The 16,762-nt window shown below is 30.2% G+C and overlaps 1 long non-coding RNA gene and 1 other non-coding gene across 2 annotated transcripts; both read left to right on the forward strand.

The window, feature by feature from the left end:
* Positions 1 to 8,672: 8,672 nt before the first annotated feature.
* LOC126926953 (uncharacterized) lies at positions 8,673 to 12,030 on the forward strand. Its single transcript, XR_007715034.1, has 2 exons — positions 8,673 to 8,819; positions 11,500 to 12,030. It is a non-coding gene; the product is annotated as an uncharacterized LOC126926953 (long non-coding RNA).
* Positions 12,031 to 12,095: 65 nt separating this feature from the next.
* Positions 12,096 to 12,214, forward strand: LOC126926960 (5S ribosomal RNA). Its single transcript, XR_007715041.1, has one exon. It is a non-coding gene; the product is annotated as a 5S ribosomal RNA (ribosomal RNA).
* Positions 12,215 to 16,762: the final 4,548 nt, after the last annotated feature.

Here is a 16,762-nt window from a genome sequence, read left to right on the forward strand (position 1 = left end):
CTACTTTTTATTTTTATTGCGTTACTTATTATCATTATTATTATCATTATTATTATCATTATTATTATCATTATTATTATCATTATTATTATTATTATTATTATTATTATTATTATCATTATTATTATTATAGTAATAACTATTTTTATTCCATTTTTGTTAAATTACTTTTTATTGGACTTCGATGTAATTATGTAATTATGAGATCTTTCTGATTAGGATGAGATGAAAGACGAAATGTAAGAGTGTTTCATCACTGAATTAGTAGTATCTGAAAAACATTCGGATTCGGATGAAATTATGCTGCTGGGTTTCACGAGGTGTCAGAAGATATCTTGAAAGGAATTCTCCTTAGCGCTGCAGATAACACCCGGGCATTTACGGGCACTTATCCAAAGTTTGTTGTGTATTATATATATAATAATTAGGTTATCAGTATGTGCATAAAAATATAAATGTCAATAGTCTTCTAAGAATTACACTAATAATTTTTTTAAATAATACTTATTGTCACAAAGCAAATAAAAATAATTTGGGACGCTTGATTTGGGATTTAAGAAGCGAAACAATACCAACAGCTTTTTCCCCTTCGGCTTTAGTATTCTCTGCTCGGACTTCGGCAAGAATTTTATCTGCAATTTCATTATCCTTTTTCAATTCGATCTCTTGGGCTGCTAACACCGCTCTTAATTCGCTTATCTATCGATTAACGTTCATACAGCCTTGTGTAAATTTACTAAATCAATTAAGTATTTAATATAAATAGTGGTTCAAACTTTGTGAAGTAGTTTGCTATGTCCCTTATCATTGAATATATGATAAATAATGAAATTACTAACGTTCCAAATATCTTGGATTCTATTTTGGATAGATGTATTTGCGTATATTAATACTTGCAAATAAAACGGTTATATACATAGCGAAATTATTAATACCTCAAATACAATTTGGCAAGATAAATAATTAACGATTTGTTCAAGAAGACTGGTCAGGTGTAAGACATTGTTTTTTTGAAAAAGTTTTATTAGCATTGTAATTTGCTTAAAATGAGGGGATAAGGCGCTTAATGATACTAAATAATTTAATAAATCTAACTGAGATATAATAATCTGGAACAAGAGCAAGATAAATTTAAATAATAGACCACTTTAAGATACACTTCAGTCTCAATTAATTTCTTGAATTCATCTATTCATTTGCTATTTTTTAAAAACCCGAATATTTTAAACATTAAACGTCGAAAATTTAAATGTCAACGTGTCAAATCTTTCAATATCGTTTGTTTAAATGACAATTAATGCATGATAATCTTGGTCTTCATATTAAAAAATGAATTTACGCACACGTAAACAGTAATAGAACAATTATCAATTATCAATTGGACCCCGAAAGAAATTTTTAATTTCGTTGGGATCTAAAGATTTTTAAAAATTTTGGACTTTTACAATCACATACTTATTGCCAAAATATATTTACATTAAAAAGTAAACTGTTTGTGGTTAATCTGTTTGTTTGTTTGTTTGTTTGTTTGTTTGTTTGTTTGTTTGTTTGTTTGTTTATTTATTATTCATCTTTCATAGTTGAGACTCTACGAACTGGTTAAGAGTTCTAAAACATCAATTATAACTAAAATATTTGATAGTTTAAATTTTGAAGAATTTTATATATTTCTGTCATTCGTTATTTTATATATTTAATTTAATTAGTGATACTGTGAAAATGTTTTTCAAGGTAATATGCAAGTGCGTCTTCGAAATTCGTGAATTGTCAATAATATTAAAAAATCAAATGTTATTTAATATCCTATCTATATAATATAGTACTACTATAACAAATGAAGTTATTACTTGGCCAGCCCAAGATTCCAGCTTTCCCAAGCCGTTTTTCAATCTCTCTATCATCGCTTTTACGTCTTCGAATGCCTGCAATCAGGAAGTATCATGAAGAATGATGAACTTAATAGATGGAAATATTAAGTTTATTCATAAGTAATAATCGAACGAAGCGGCTATGAACCGTTTATTTTGAAAGTGGCGTAATTTTCGGGAAAAATTAGGGAAACGACAAATTTACACTTATACTTATACTTAAGTGTGATTTTTCTTATTTATAAACAATTTATAATTTAGATTTAAAAATTTTTTAAATTTGAAACTAAAAAATTATAAAAAAATTTTGATTAAGAAATTTTTTAATTTTTTTAAATTTAGATATTAAAATTACTAAAATTAATAATGATTTATTTTGAAAGTAGCGCAGGTCTATTTCTTGTAATCTACAGGCTGTCCAAAATGGCTATGGTATCAACAATGACAAACAACTGATAGCGAATGGAATTCTATCCTCTTTATTTCACATGGTATTGCACGTGCGAATGTGAACAAGTTGTTTAAATGCCATTCGTTAAACGCCGGTTATCGACTTTCCAAACATTAGCCTGCTTCCACTTGCGACTAGTCGCGCGCGATTATAAAATCTATTGTCGAATATAGTACCATCTCCACACGCACTGTCTTGACTAACATTAAAACTATCGACAGTTACGACAGTCATTTGTCCACCAAGACTAGTCAAAATGACTGGTCTTTAGAAAATACGTAACAATAGAATATTTTTATATTTATTGATTTATTACATTCTTACAAAAAGAGTTCATGTTATGCAGTGCATTTTTGGTATAATTCATCCATCTGGGGCCATGATCCCTAAACGAGGATTGGCACATTTATAAAATTGTAGAATCAGCCATTTTGACTGATGTCAGTCAATTTCGGATCGTCATGATCGATCCGTAATTTTCCTGATAATTGACGCCATCATATCGAATAATAGGTAGTAAAAATTCTAAAAACGTGTGAGAAGTTGTACAAAACGAGGAGATTGGTTAGTTCGGGTTCGGGACAAGTACCAGTTATTTTCACTGGTATTGGTATAAGTGGCAATGATACAAAATTATTTTGAATTTGAATACATGTAAAAAAAAAAAAAATCATGATATTATTCCTTTAGTCAGCGCTACAAAAATCATCGCATCATTTGCAGAAGACAATGTAACATGAAGTAGAAATTTAAAAATAAAATTGTAGAACTCTAGAGATTTTGACTGGTAGGGTAGTTATAGCGCCAAAGGTCGCACGCAATTGCAAAGTATATGGAATACATACGTGCTGTACTCAAATCCAAAGCAATCACGCGCGACTGAACGTCATTTTGTTGTTAGAAGTATGAGTGCTCAGTAAGGACGTTTTAACGACGATTACAACGTAATACACTATTTCTGTACTTGTACTTAAAATGATTTTAATATAATTTCACAGTATCACAATTTTATCACGTGTCTCTTTATTAAACAAACTAACACGTTTAATATCTACCTCGGTTCCGTTAAAAGGAATAAAGTTGACCTTTAGTCATAAATTAGGGTAAGGCCAAATAGCAGCGGACTGTTTGCCATCGTTATGAAAATGCGTTTGTCTATTTTATAATTTCCCCTAACAAATGGCATTTCCGATGATATTTAATTCAATTTATGATAATTTATTTCTATCGGGTAATTATATATAATGTACATGGAGTGAAAAAATTACTTTTCATAGCTTTGGCAGGTACTTTTACATCTTCAAATCGGCGGACATTTGATTGAAAAAGTTACCGCAATGTTGATCTTGAACTATATATATATGTCGGGTTGGCGTTAAGATTAGAGTTAGGGTTAAGGGCGCGAAACGAATCCCTATTGGCGCTAGACGTGATCATTATGCAATAGAGGAGATATTTACTAGTGCAAATATGACTATGATGGAATTGGACAAGAAATCGCGATAATTAGATACTCGAGAAACTAATGACAATGATCCTAGGCTCAACAACGAATCCGCGGTCAACGGGATGACGAACTCTACTTTTCTAAGTTGTACTCAATGTTAATGCATGGGGCAATCACTACGTATCCGAGAGTTACTTGAATCGTCGTCGAGATCGTACCGGAGAGTAACTCTCCATCACGGTAACGCTGTCGGGGAAAACTATGATGGGTGTGCCTAAGGGCACGAAATCATCGGATTCGTGGAGAAAAGCCTTCGTTCGGAAAGTGAGGGAAATTGGCGTTACTGTTAATTGGTCAATTTCCATGTTGGTGGTTAGGGAAGGGTGCTAGCCGCCCTTAAGAGAGAGTTCGAGAAGAGGAAGCGTCGTTTGTGAGAAAAATAGATTTCTCCTATTTTCTCGTAGTTGGAACGAGGATTGTTTGTCGGTTTGAAGGACTCTAGTTAAACAAATCTTAAGATTTATAGCGGGTCCTCGGGCTAGTTGAACATGTACTGTGGAGACGCGTCGACATCTGGCAATCATCTTACTCAAAGAATAGAGTCTGCGTGTGGCGAGGCACGGGACAAAAATCGTTGAAATGCTTACAGTCGTGCCCCGTCCCAAGTATTTCTTTTAAGGAGAGCTATAGAGTTACTTCATGCCTTTGTTAAACAAAACGTTCATCCCTTGACCGCGACTACGTTCGGCGACTGATTGTCGCCTCGAGCCCGAGCTCACTATCATAAATCTCAAATAAGTACAGTCGGATCGAATGACAACAGTTTCTTAATACGGCTATGGTGAAATCTAAATTACAGTACTAGAGGTCTTCCCAAAGTTCCAAAGGGAAGGTTCCGGTGTTCTTTCATCTCCGACATATATATATATTAAATTTAATAAGATTTAAATATTTTAAAATAATTATTTTAAACTTTTAAATATTAAAGATTATAAAATTTTTGTTTAAATTTATAATTTAAATTTTGTAAATATTGTATTTAAATTTATTAATTAAAATTTAATTAATAAATAGATTTTAAAATTATATTGATTGTTAAAGAGAAATTAAATTTATTAATTTAAATTTAAATAGAAATATTATTATGAGTCTATGAACCAAAAATTTTAAGGAGAATAGATTTAAATTAAAATTTAATTAATAAATAGATTTTAAATTATATTGATTGTTAAAGAGAAATTTAGTTTATTAATTTAAATTTAAATGTGAATATTATTTGAGTTTATGAATTAAAATTTTGGGAGGAATAAATTTAAATTGATTAGATTTAATTAATAAATAGATTTTAAATTATATTAATTGTTAAATATAAATTTAATTAATAAATAGATTTGAAATTATATTAATTATTAGAAATAAATCAAATTTACTTTATTAGTTTAAATTTTAATAGAAATATTATATAAGTTTATAATTTAAATTTTGGAAAGAATAAATTTAAATTGAAATTTAATTAATAAATATATTTTAAATTATATTGATTGTTAAAGAAAAATATAGTTCAATTTAAATTTTAATAAGAATATTATTTTAGTTTATTAATTAAAATTTAATCAATTTAATTTATTAATTTAAATTTCAATTAATAAAATAAATTTTAATTTAAATTATATTATTAAATAAAATTTTAAAATTAACAAGTTTAATTTTTGTAAAATTGGGTTTGGGGGGGGGGGGAGGATAATTTTAAATTTGTTAATTTAAATTTTGATAAAATTGAAAGATTAATGAATATAATTTTAAATTTAATTAATATAAATAGATTTATAATATTGATTAAATTTTATAAAATAAATTATATAAAAATTTTTTAAATTTATCGACGGGGTATGAATCTATAAGCTTAAATTTAGCCTATTATATATATATATATATATATATATATATATATATATATTTAAATATTTAAATTATAAATTGATTTTAAATTTATTTAATTTTTTTAAATAAAAATATTTTAGTTATAATATTTCTTTTTAAATGAAATTTATTTTTAATATTAATATTTTAAATAATTAATATATTTTTATATAAAAATTTAAAAAATTTATTAATAGAATATAAATCTATTAATTTATATTTAATTTATTATTTAAATGTTGATAATAAAATTTTTAAAACTATAAATTTTTAAAAATATAATTATTTAGGTTATAGTTATTTAAAAAATATTTATTTATTTATTTTGGTTCATTTGTAAGAAATGTGGTTTTATATAAAAATTTTAAAAATTCATCGATAGGGCATGAGCCTATTAGCTTGAACTTAGCTTATTATATAAATGTTAATTTAAATATTTTTAATAATTGAAAATTTTAAAAAATATTATTTTTATAATTTATTAAAAATATATTAATTATTTTTTTATTTAATACTAAAATTTCAAGAATTATTAAAAGTATATAAACTTATTAATATAAATATTTATTAAAGATAAAAAAATTTTTTAAATATGTTGTTAGTGTTTATAATTTATTTAAAGAATTATATTAATTTTGATTAAATTTTACGTAAAAAATTTATAAATTCATTAAACAGTATAAATATATTGATTTTAATTTAATTTATTATATTTATATAAATAATAATATTATTATTTAAGTTAAAAATATTTAATGTAATTTAATTAAAATATTAAAATTAAATTAAAATAAATATATAATATTTAAAAATTAATAACTAAAATTAATAAAATGTAAATTATTAATAAATTATAATGATTTTTTTTTTTTTTTTAAGAAAAAAAATGGAAATTTAATAAAATTTAAATATTTAAAAATTTGATTGAATATATATATATATATATATATATTGTATTAAACAATAGTAATAATAATATGATATTTTATAAAAATATTTAATATTCTTTTAAAAATATATTTTTATAAAAAATATATTTTTAAAAAATTTAATATTTAAAAATATATATATAAAAAAATGATATTTTTATAAAAAATGCATTATTTTTTTTTTAAATAGATTATCTTATATATAAGTCTATATTAACATATAATTATTAATTATAAATATAAATAAAATATACTTTTAATATAAATATTTATATTATATAAAAATTTATATATAACTATATATATTTTATAATTTAAACAAAAAAAATATATTATATAATTATTTATATAAATATTATTGTTTATGTAAAACATTATTATTTAACAATCTTTAAATATATAATTATTTTAGAAAATATATTGGAAAACATAAATATATAATTATTTATGTATTCATAAAATATATTATATATTTATATATATATATATATATATATGTCGGAGATGTAGAGACATCGAGCCTTTCTTTTGGAAGATTTCTCAATATTTGGGCTCGGGGTGACATAACTGGTCGCCGAACGTAGCCACGGTCACGGGATGAACGAAATGTTTTACAAAGGAGGTTCCAGTGTTAAGGGATACGCTGTATAAACAATCAAGTCTTGATCAGGAGCAATGCTGGTTTATGTGGAACTGCCTAGTTACGGCGCTTGGGAATTTGTTGATATTCCCGATCGATATGTATTTGATATATGTAACTGTATCTGTCTTTTATTTTGCAATCTCCTTGGAGAGTTTATTGTCATCGTTTTGGAGTTAGTCTTAGAGAAACCCTGGGCCTGAGTGAACGTGTCAGTGAGCTATCAAAAAAATATTAAAACGTACAGAAAGTTTCCCGTTGACCGTGGATTCGTTACAGAACCCAAGAATATTATTAAAAGCATTTGTTTACTTATTAACATCATGATGGCAAATGCTAACGAAGAATCGTCTCGCGCTCGAAATCCAAACGACAATTCGACATATATATATATATGTCGGGTTGAAGTGGGGATTATGGAGAGGGGCGTTTAATGAATTCTCATTAGAATTAGCCATTGCCGTGATACAATGAAGAGTTTATTAGCACAGGCTTATTAACAAGATTAGGCACTCGTAGCACTAGTGATAATGACCGATATCGTATAGTTTTTCCGTCGTTTTACATGTTATGAAATAACTAGACTCCATGCTTTTATTGATTTTCTCTGTCGCTATACCTGCATCTTGGTGGAGGGGAGCTTTCTCTGGAGGCAGTTTGAAAGAAGGGATAGAGTTAGATTCTTTTTACCTAAAAATTTGATTTGTCTGTAGGAACATTTTAGACATATTTTTTTTTATTTTGTTTGCCAATCTTCTCTTTTTGTCGTAAGAATAGTTGTATTTTAGATTGTTTATTTTGGATAGTACGTAGCTTTTGTCTCGTTGTAGCTCGTTGTAGCTCGCTTTCACAGTCAAGGCGCTATTTTAGAAGGGTACTCCAACAGCTAAAACGATTCCCTTCAACATTCGTAGCAGTATTTCTAATTTCCTATGCTATGAGTTTTTTGTAAGGATAATTGACGGATTTTAACGGTCCGAACGGTCGAGCGCCCCTTACCCCTCGCCCAATAATATCTAAGCATGGCATTCATCCAGGTATCGTTCACGCTCTTCCAGCGAAGGATCTCCCCACTTGGGGCGTATTCGCGCAGTAAACGCCATCCTGCGGGCGAATATGCCGTTTGACGATTTTCTTGAAAACCAATCAGCGTGCGTATTTGGGATCCTTCGTTTTGAGCCTCGTTGGAGTCTCACTCGACGCTCGCACTTGGGCTCGCTCGAGTCTAACAACGGTATTGGTAGTCTCGTTCGAGTAGTTCAATCGCGAACATGTAGCATCGAGTCAGTTTCCGTGCCTTCGTATCGCTAAACGTGGACTAAACAACCGTTTCAATTTCTCAGTGGTCTTCAAGCGCTCGTGCAGGTGAAATCGTTTCGTCAGTCGTAACGATCAGTTGATACTTTTCTGAACAGGTTTCCTCGGTGCGTCAATATCTTCAAGCATTCGTGGACATGGCTGCAAGCGTTGGTGGAGACAGAGTCGTTCCATCAGGCGTAACGATCAGTGGACAGTCCTGTGCGAAATCTTCAGTTGCGAACAGTATCTCCAAGCATCGATGAAGGTAAGTATCGTTTTAGCGAGTGAACGATTAGTAAACCGTCTCGTGCGGGTCTTTCAAATGCGAGCGGCATCGACACGCGTGTATCGTTAATCATTCGTATCGTCGTACGATAATTCAGTCGCATTCGTTCAGTCGTAAATCGCGTCGCGGCATTCGCTTCAGTTGTATTCGTAAATTTCGTTTTAATCGTCGAAAACAATTTGAAACATTCTCATCGTTTGTTCTTCGATATTTTTTTTTTTTCCAATTTTAACTTTGTCAATTGTTCTACGCGCATTAAAGCTGTTACCCAAGATTAATTCGGCGGGGAACAAGTTAGAGAGCGCGGGTATCGTCGTTATCAGACACACGCGCACGTTAGACGTATCGTTGTTTCTTTAACCGATTGAGTAGCAAACAGCGTGATCGGGTCTGTTTAGATTTTGTGTCGAAAAGTCCCAGTACATTTGAACTCTACGGACGACTAACGGTATTTTGTATTTCATTGTTATCTTGATGATTTTTATTGAACAAAACTTGAAATATTTATAAACTAATAGTACGCGTATATAAATATATAGATGTATTTCGTAAGAGTAACAAATATGACGAGCGCTATTGTGCCGCTTGTTTCTCTTCGCAATCGATTAAGAGGCTATCGTGCCGTTCGGCACGTTTCGACCCTGGTTTTTCAAAGACTCCTGGGGCTCAAACGGTTAAATTATGTCAATATTATCTGCAAATAATTATTTTTCTATTTACTCTATATGATTTTCGAAACATTAAAAGATTATTATTACTCGACTACTTGAATATTGATTACGATAATTTTTTAATTACGGTTAAAAACTTGTCACTACTGGTGTGAGAGACTGTAAAATTGATTCGAAATAGTATTTTACAGAGTAACCGATGAAACCGATGAAACCGATGAGTTAGATATTTATATAATAAAAAGTTATTTCTATTTCTGAATTTTCTTTCTGGATATTTCTTTTAAATACTATTTTAAGTAGTTGTTGTTTTACAGTACGAATAAAATATTTTAAATATGTAGTAAAAAATAAACTATCTTTATTTTCACAACGCGGTACATAAAATAAAGTATTTTATCTTTGTATTGTAGATAGTATTGTGTTTAAAATGTTTCTTAACAATGAAAATAGATTAAGCAGAAGGTTAATATCAGGATGCGAGAATCCAAAATATTTGGAAATTAAATTCATGTTCTTTTTAACCCTGCTGCGCGCTCTTCGGGTCTCTTTGTTCTTACTGCTCTCCTTTCTTTCTCTAAGAACTTTTGTATTCTTTAAACGTATAGAGCAAAATTTTGTCCGACCGTTGAAACCGACATATTTGAGAAAAAGACGTGCGATCATAGAAAATCTAGGGAACGCACTGATACAAAATTATATTATAAGATGGTAATATGACCCGCGTAGGAAAGCTGCGAAAGAAATAGCAGAGAATGTTATAAATACATTGGAACATTTCAAAGAGAAAATAAGAGTTTGTAAAAATTTCACTAATGCCAAAATTTTGTTTGCGATAATAGAATGTACCGGTTCTTTGCAATGAAAATTATTATGAAGGATATAAGTAACATACTACTACATTTCCCCGGTCCTTACTTAGAAGATAAAACAAACGAAAACGAATCTTTGTATGCAAAGGTAATTTTCTTCTTCAAACTCTTACCGAATAATTTAGTTGAATGGAAGACCGCAACAGGGTGTTAAGTAACATGCATTATTCAAAGTTTTCATCGCTTGGATTACTCTTATATGGGCAAACATGCAATCCATTTCCTTTTTTTTTTTTTTTATTCTTTTTTTATTCTTTTTTTTTTATATTTATATTTAATTTGCACTTTACAATTTGTCCAGCTGGACATTTGTTAAATTTTTCTAACTTTATCCGAGTTTGACTATTTTATTTCTGTAGCGAGGTCAGTGGGGTGTTTCCTTTTTATTCTTCTTTTTACGAGAGTTTTGCTCGCTTCAGCAGCTAGCTGGTTTGGATGTATTGCCGTTCTTTCCTTGTGTTTTTCTTTTTAAGTACTTGCCGATTTCTTCTTTGACCATTGGTATTTACGTACAACTCTCGATTCCAACTGACGATTCTCTCCCCTCGGTTACAACTCAACTATTTTCTTGATCCGATTCGTTTCTTTTCGTCATCCATCAATATCTCTACTACGCGCGCGTTCGTTACGCGTCCGCCACCGTTGCTACCTACGCCTTCTTCCAATATTACAAAAAATGTCCTATAAGGAAGAACCTTACGGATATCGATGGCTGATTAGGCCTGTCGGCACTTGCGCCTCGGTGATGTTTGGACCGCCGTTGGAAAGTTTTGTTGCCGAGTGCCGCTAAGCCCTATTCAAGTTTTCCGACCGTTTCTGCTTGTTGGCATTTGCTCTTCGTCGCCGACATTGTCTCTATGTCGGTGATCTTCCCGCGTCACTATAATAGAGACCAAAGAAGCCGTTCTACAGTGTCACCTAACTAGTACAGTGTCACGTAAAATTTATGATAAAGAAGGAGTAACGTAATTTGACCGTGTTTTTTAAATTTTGTAGGCTTTTATTCACGAGAACGATTAAGTATAATATTACAATGAAGTTCAAATCACGGCCAAACTGTACACAAGACTAGACTCGAGACTAAAAAAAAGACTCTTCTTGGTCGAATGATTGCAGTTTTTACAGGCTGCTGCGTTTGTCGGTGTTGAGGGACAAGGGACGGATCCTAATTGCCCTACGTAATGGGGCAAATGTAATGTTGGGCCATGTGGAAAGGTCAAGTAAAAACCTTAACGGTCCGCTGTCAGGTAGTATGGAATGACGTGGATTTGACGATTTATGATCGTTGTCAGAACAGCCGTTCGTGAATGTTAATATTTTGCTGTTGGTAGTTATACGCAATGCAGTGAAACTAAATAATTTCAAAATTGAAGTAGGCGAGAAAATTAGAATATTATGATGGTGCAGGTCGAAAGGGCCTGATTTCCTATACAAAAATAAGTCGATGATGAAGTGACAATTTTTAACACAAGACTTGGTTTTCCAGAAAATCAATTACGAAGTTCCGTCCACTTGACTCGCTACTTTTTAAGTATACGCGTACCTATATGACGGAACTTCACAATCCATTGTGTGGGAAACGAAGCCAGGAAAAATGTTATATATCTGTATGCACGTCTAAAAAAATACCATTTATCCTCATAGATACATGTATGTTTTCTTAAATATTTTGTCTATTGTGATAACATGAAATAACAGAGCTGATTACTTCAGCCAACGCTCATACCGCGTTGAAAGTACTCGTTCTCGTCCGATCACGAAAGTCAAGCAGCGCTGGGCACGGTTAGTACTTAGATGGGTGACCGCTTGGGAACTCCGTGTGGTGTTGGCTCTTTTTACTTTTGTTAACACTTGGCCAACCGAACCATCAGATCTCCCTCCCCCCTGTGAAGAACATCGCTGAGTGACCGAACGGGGGGAGGTCTCCCTTTTTGACTTTAGCAACGCATATTTCCTTTTTTGTTGTTGTTGTTATTACCAATTATTGTTTACTTATCCAGTTACCTGGAATTGTTCCCAATTAATTGCGACTCTTCTTCTGCTTTTATAAAGTGCAATATGTAATAAAATACACCAATTTAGTGGTCTTAAAATTAATTAAAAAGTTACACTATCAGTTATGACTAAATAAAGTTGTAGCCGAACGATACTACACTGTAAAAAAATATTAAAATACATTATGAATTTTTAACTTCACGTTCAAGTCGTGTCATTTATCATTAGTCATCTTTAATGTTTTTAATTTTACCTATATCTTTTTATACTTTTAATTTGATGTTCTGTATAAACAATATGTGAAATCGTTAAACAAAATCATTACCGTAAAATATAATTGACGACTTAAATAATTTTTAGACTTTTTTGTTTTTCAAGTATTAATGAATATTAGTCCTGCTTACTTAGAAAACTGCACGTGCGCATACAGTGTTTCTATGAATTTTGAGAATTTGTTATTATTATGATCTTTTATTTTACATTTTATTTCCTTTGCGAGTTTGTTTAGATGTTTTTTGTTTTCATGTGTTTTACGTTTACGAAAAAATTAACGCTGAAGTTTCGTCGAGTACGCATGCATATGATATGACAATCGACTGAATGGGCTAGCACTTAAGTGCCCTATACGGCGGTAGGAGCCATACGGTGGTTCCCTGTGTACTGGGAGTCGAAAATATAGAATAACAATTTTCGATATCAATCGGTTATCATAAAATTTCTGCATATCGAGAAACGTGACTTCTTTTAATTTTGAAACAGTTGTGCTAATTTATTTATACGTCTTTGAGCGAATGATATAATGCATGGTAATAGTCGTGTAATACTAAGACATTTCTTTTTCTCGATGCTTAGGTTATAGTTTATTAAAATTTAATTGCGATGGATAGTAAAATAGATTGGGAAAATAAAAGGAAGCCAACGCCACACGGAGTTCCCAGGCGGCCACAGATCCAAGTTACTATCCGTGCCCGGCGCTGCTTAGCTTTCGTGATCCGACGAGAACCAGTGCTTTATTTTTTCTTTTCTTTTTTTTTTCCTCTTATAACGTTTATTCACCAGTAGATGAGTATTACATTGGTATGTTGTTCACAATAAACATAAGTCCTGACTTCCTTTGATGCCTCTGAAGCTCGGAGTTCAGAGCGCTCGATACGAACTTCGTCTCGCCTGACTGCGAACGCGTGAGTTTCTTTTAATATGGGTATAAAACCTTCATTAAAAATACATACTGCGAGGAAAGTGGAAATTTGAATTATCTGCGTTGCTGCGTCGATGTGCTTCGGAGCTAAAGTCCATATTAACGAATTTAACGATTCGTTATTATTTTGGGTTTCAGTACCCAAACATCGTTCCAATTGAATTATTGAATTAAAAATACATTGAAAACGGGTAAAGTATAATAAAGATTTTATGAGGGTATTCATACGTAGGTACTCGGGCAGCGTCTACCGTCCATTGTTCATTTGTTCCGGTCGGACCGGGGCAGATGCCGCGTCACAGAAATGGCTGTAACTTATAAAATAATTGAAATTTTGAAAAATCCTTTTAAGGGCATATTCTTGAATGTCTGAACTTTGGAATTACGAAAAAAAAAAGAAAAAAAAAATTTTTTTTTCGATTTTTTCAAATTTGTAGACTGGAGGAATATCCCCTTAAGTTTGTCACGGATTCTTGAAGAGCGATTTGTATATGTTTCTTAATTATACTGTTGCATAATGTAATATACATATTAATCTCGGCAAACTACGAACTTTGAAGTACTCGAAGGATCGAGACTTCCAGCGTCGATACGGCTTGCGATTTTGGCAAACATAGAAAAGGATAACGTATGCGAAGGTGAATGAGGTTTTGGGAATCGGCTTGATAGAGAGAAACATATTGAAACATCAATGAGATAATACTAATGAAACGATGAAACTTTATTTTTCATTTTTATTGAACTACTTTTTATTTTTATTGCGTTACTTATTATCATTATTATTATCATTATTATTATCATTATTATTATCATTATTATTATCATTATTATTATTATTATTATTATTATTATCATTATTATTATTATAGTAATAACTATTTTTATTCCATTTTTGTTAAATTACTTTTTATTGGACTTCGATGTAATTATGTAATTATGAGATCTTTCTGATTAGGATGAGATGAAAGACGAAATGTAAGAGTGTTTCATCACTGAATTAGTAGTATCTGAAAAAACATTCGGATTCGGATGAAATTATGCTGCTGGGTTTCACGAGGTGTCAGAAGATATCTTGAAAGGAATTCTCCTTAGCGCTGCAGATAACACCCGGGCATTTACGGGCACTTATCCAAAGTTTGTTGTGTATGTATATATATAATTAATTAGGTTATCAGTATGTGCATAAAATTATAAATGTCCAATAGTCTTCTAAGAATTACACTAATAATTTTTTTAAATAATACTTATTGTCACAAAGCAAATAAAAATAATTTGGGACGCTTGATTTGGGATTTAAGAAGCGAAACAATACCAACAGCTTTTTCCCCTTCGGCTTTAGTATTCTCTGCTCGGACTTCGGCAAGAATTTTATCTGCAATTTCATTATCCTTTTTCAATTCGATCTCTTGGGCTGCTAACACCGCTCTTAATTCGCTTATCTATCGATTAACGTTCATACAGCCTTGTGTAAATTTACTAAATCAATTAAGTATTTAATATAAATAGTGGTTCAAACTTTGTGAAGTAGTTTGCTATGTCCCTTATCATTGAATATATGATAAATAATGAAATTACTAACGTTCCAAATATCTTGGATTCTATTTTGGATAGATGTATTTGCGTATATTAATACTTGCAAATAAAACGGTTATATACATAGCGAAATTATTAATACCTCAAATACAATTTGGCAAGATAAATAATTAACGATTTGTTCAAGAAGACTGGTCAGGTGTAAGACATTGTTTTTTTGAAAAGTTTTATTAGCATTGTAATTTGCTTAAAATGAGGGGATAAGGCGCTTAATGATACTAAATAATTTAATAAATCTAACTGAGATATAATTAATCTGGAACAAGAGCAAGATAAATTTAAATAATAGACCACTTTAAGATACACTTCAGTCTCAATTAATTTCTTGAATTCATCTATTCATTTGCTATTTTTTAAAAACCCGAATATTTTAAACATTAAACGTCGAAAATTTAAATGTCAACGTGTCAAATCTTTCAATATCGTTTGTTTAAATGACAATTAATGCATGATAATCTTGGTCTTCATATTAAAAAATGAATTTACGCACACGTAAACAGTAATAGAACAATTATCAATTATCAATTGGACCCCGAAAGAAATTTTTAATTTCGTTGGGATCTAAAGATTTTTAAAAATTTTGGACTTTTACAATCACATACTTATTGCCAAAATATATTTACATTAAAAAGTAAACTGTTTGTGGTTAATCTGTTTGTTTGTTTGTTTGTTTGTTTGTTTGTTTGTTTGTTTGTTTGTTTGTTTATTTATTATTCATCTTTCATAGTTGAGACTCTACGAACTGGTTAAGAGTTCTAAAACATCAATTATAACTAAAATATTTGATAGTTTAAATTTTGAAGAATTTTATATATTTCTGTCATTCGTTATTTATATATTTAATTTAATTAGTGATACTGTGAAAATGTTTTTCAAGGTAATATGCAAGTGCGTCTTCGAAATTCGTGAATTGTCAATAATATTAAAAAATCAAATGTTATTTAATATCCTATCTATATAATATAGTACTACTATAACAAATGAAGTTATTACTTGGCCAGCCCAAGATTCCAGCTTTCCCAAGCCGTTTTTCAATCTCTCTATCATCGCTTTTACGTCTTCGAATGCCTGCAATCAGGAAGTATCATGAAGAATGATGAACTTAATAGATGGAAATATTAAGTTTATTCATAAGTAATAATCGAACGAAGCGGCTATGAACCGTTTATTTTGAAAGTGGCGTAATTTTTCGGGAAAAATTAGGGAAACGACAAATTTACACTTATACTTTATACTTAAGTGTGATTTTTCTACTTTATAAACAATTTATACTTAGATTTAAAAATTTTTTAAATTTGCAAACTAAAAAATTATAAAAAAAATTTGATTAAGTAAATTTTTTAATTTTTTTAAATTTAGATATTAAAATTACTAAAATTAATAATGATTTATTTTGAAAGTAGCGCAGGTCTATTTCTTGTAATCTACAGGCTGTCCATAATGGCTATGGTATCAACAATGACAAACAACTGATAGCGAATGGAATTCTATCCTCTTTATTTCACATGGTATTGCACGTGCGAATGTGAACAAGTTGTTTAATGCCCATTCGTTATACGCCGGTTATCGACTTTCCAAACATTAGCCCTGCTT

This window comes from Bombus affinis, unplaced genomic scaffold (assembly GCF_024516045.1).
Source record: "Bombus affinis isolate iyBomAffi1 unplaced genomic scaffold, iyBomAffi1.2 ctg00000064.1, whole genome shotgun sequence".
Taxonomy (NCBI): Eukaryota; Metazoa; Arthropoda; class Insecta; order Hymenoptera; family Apidae; genus Bombus; species Bombus affinis.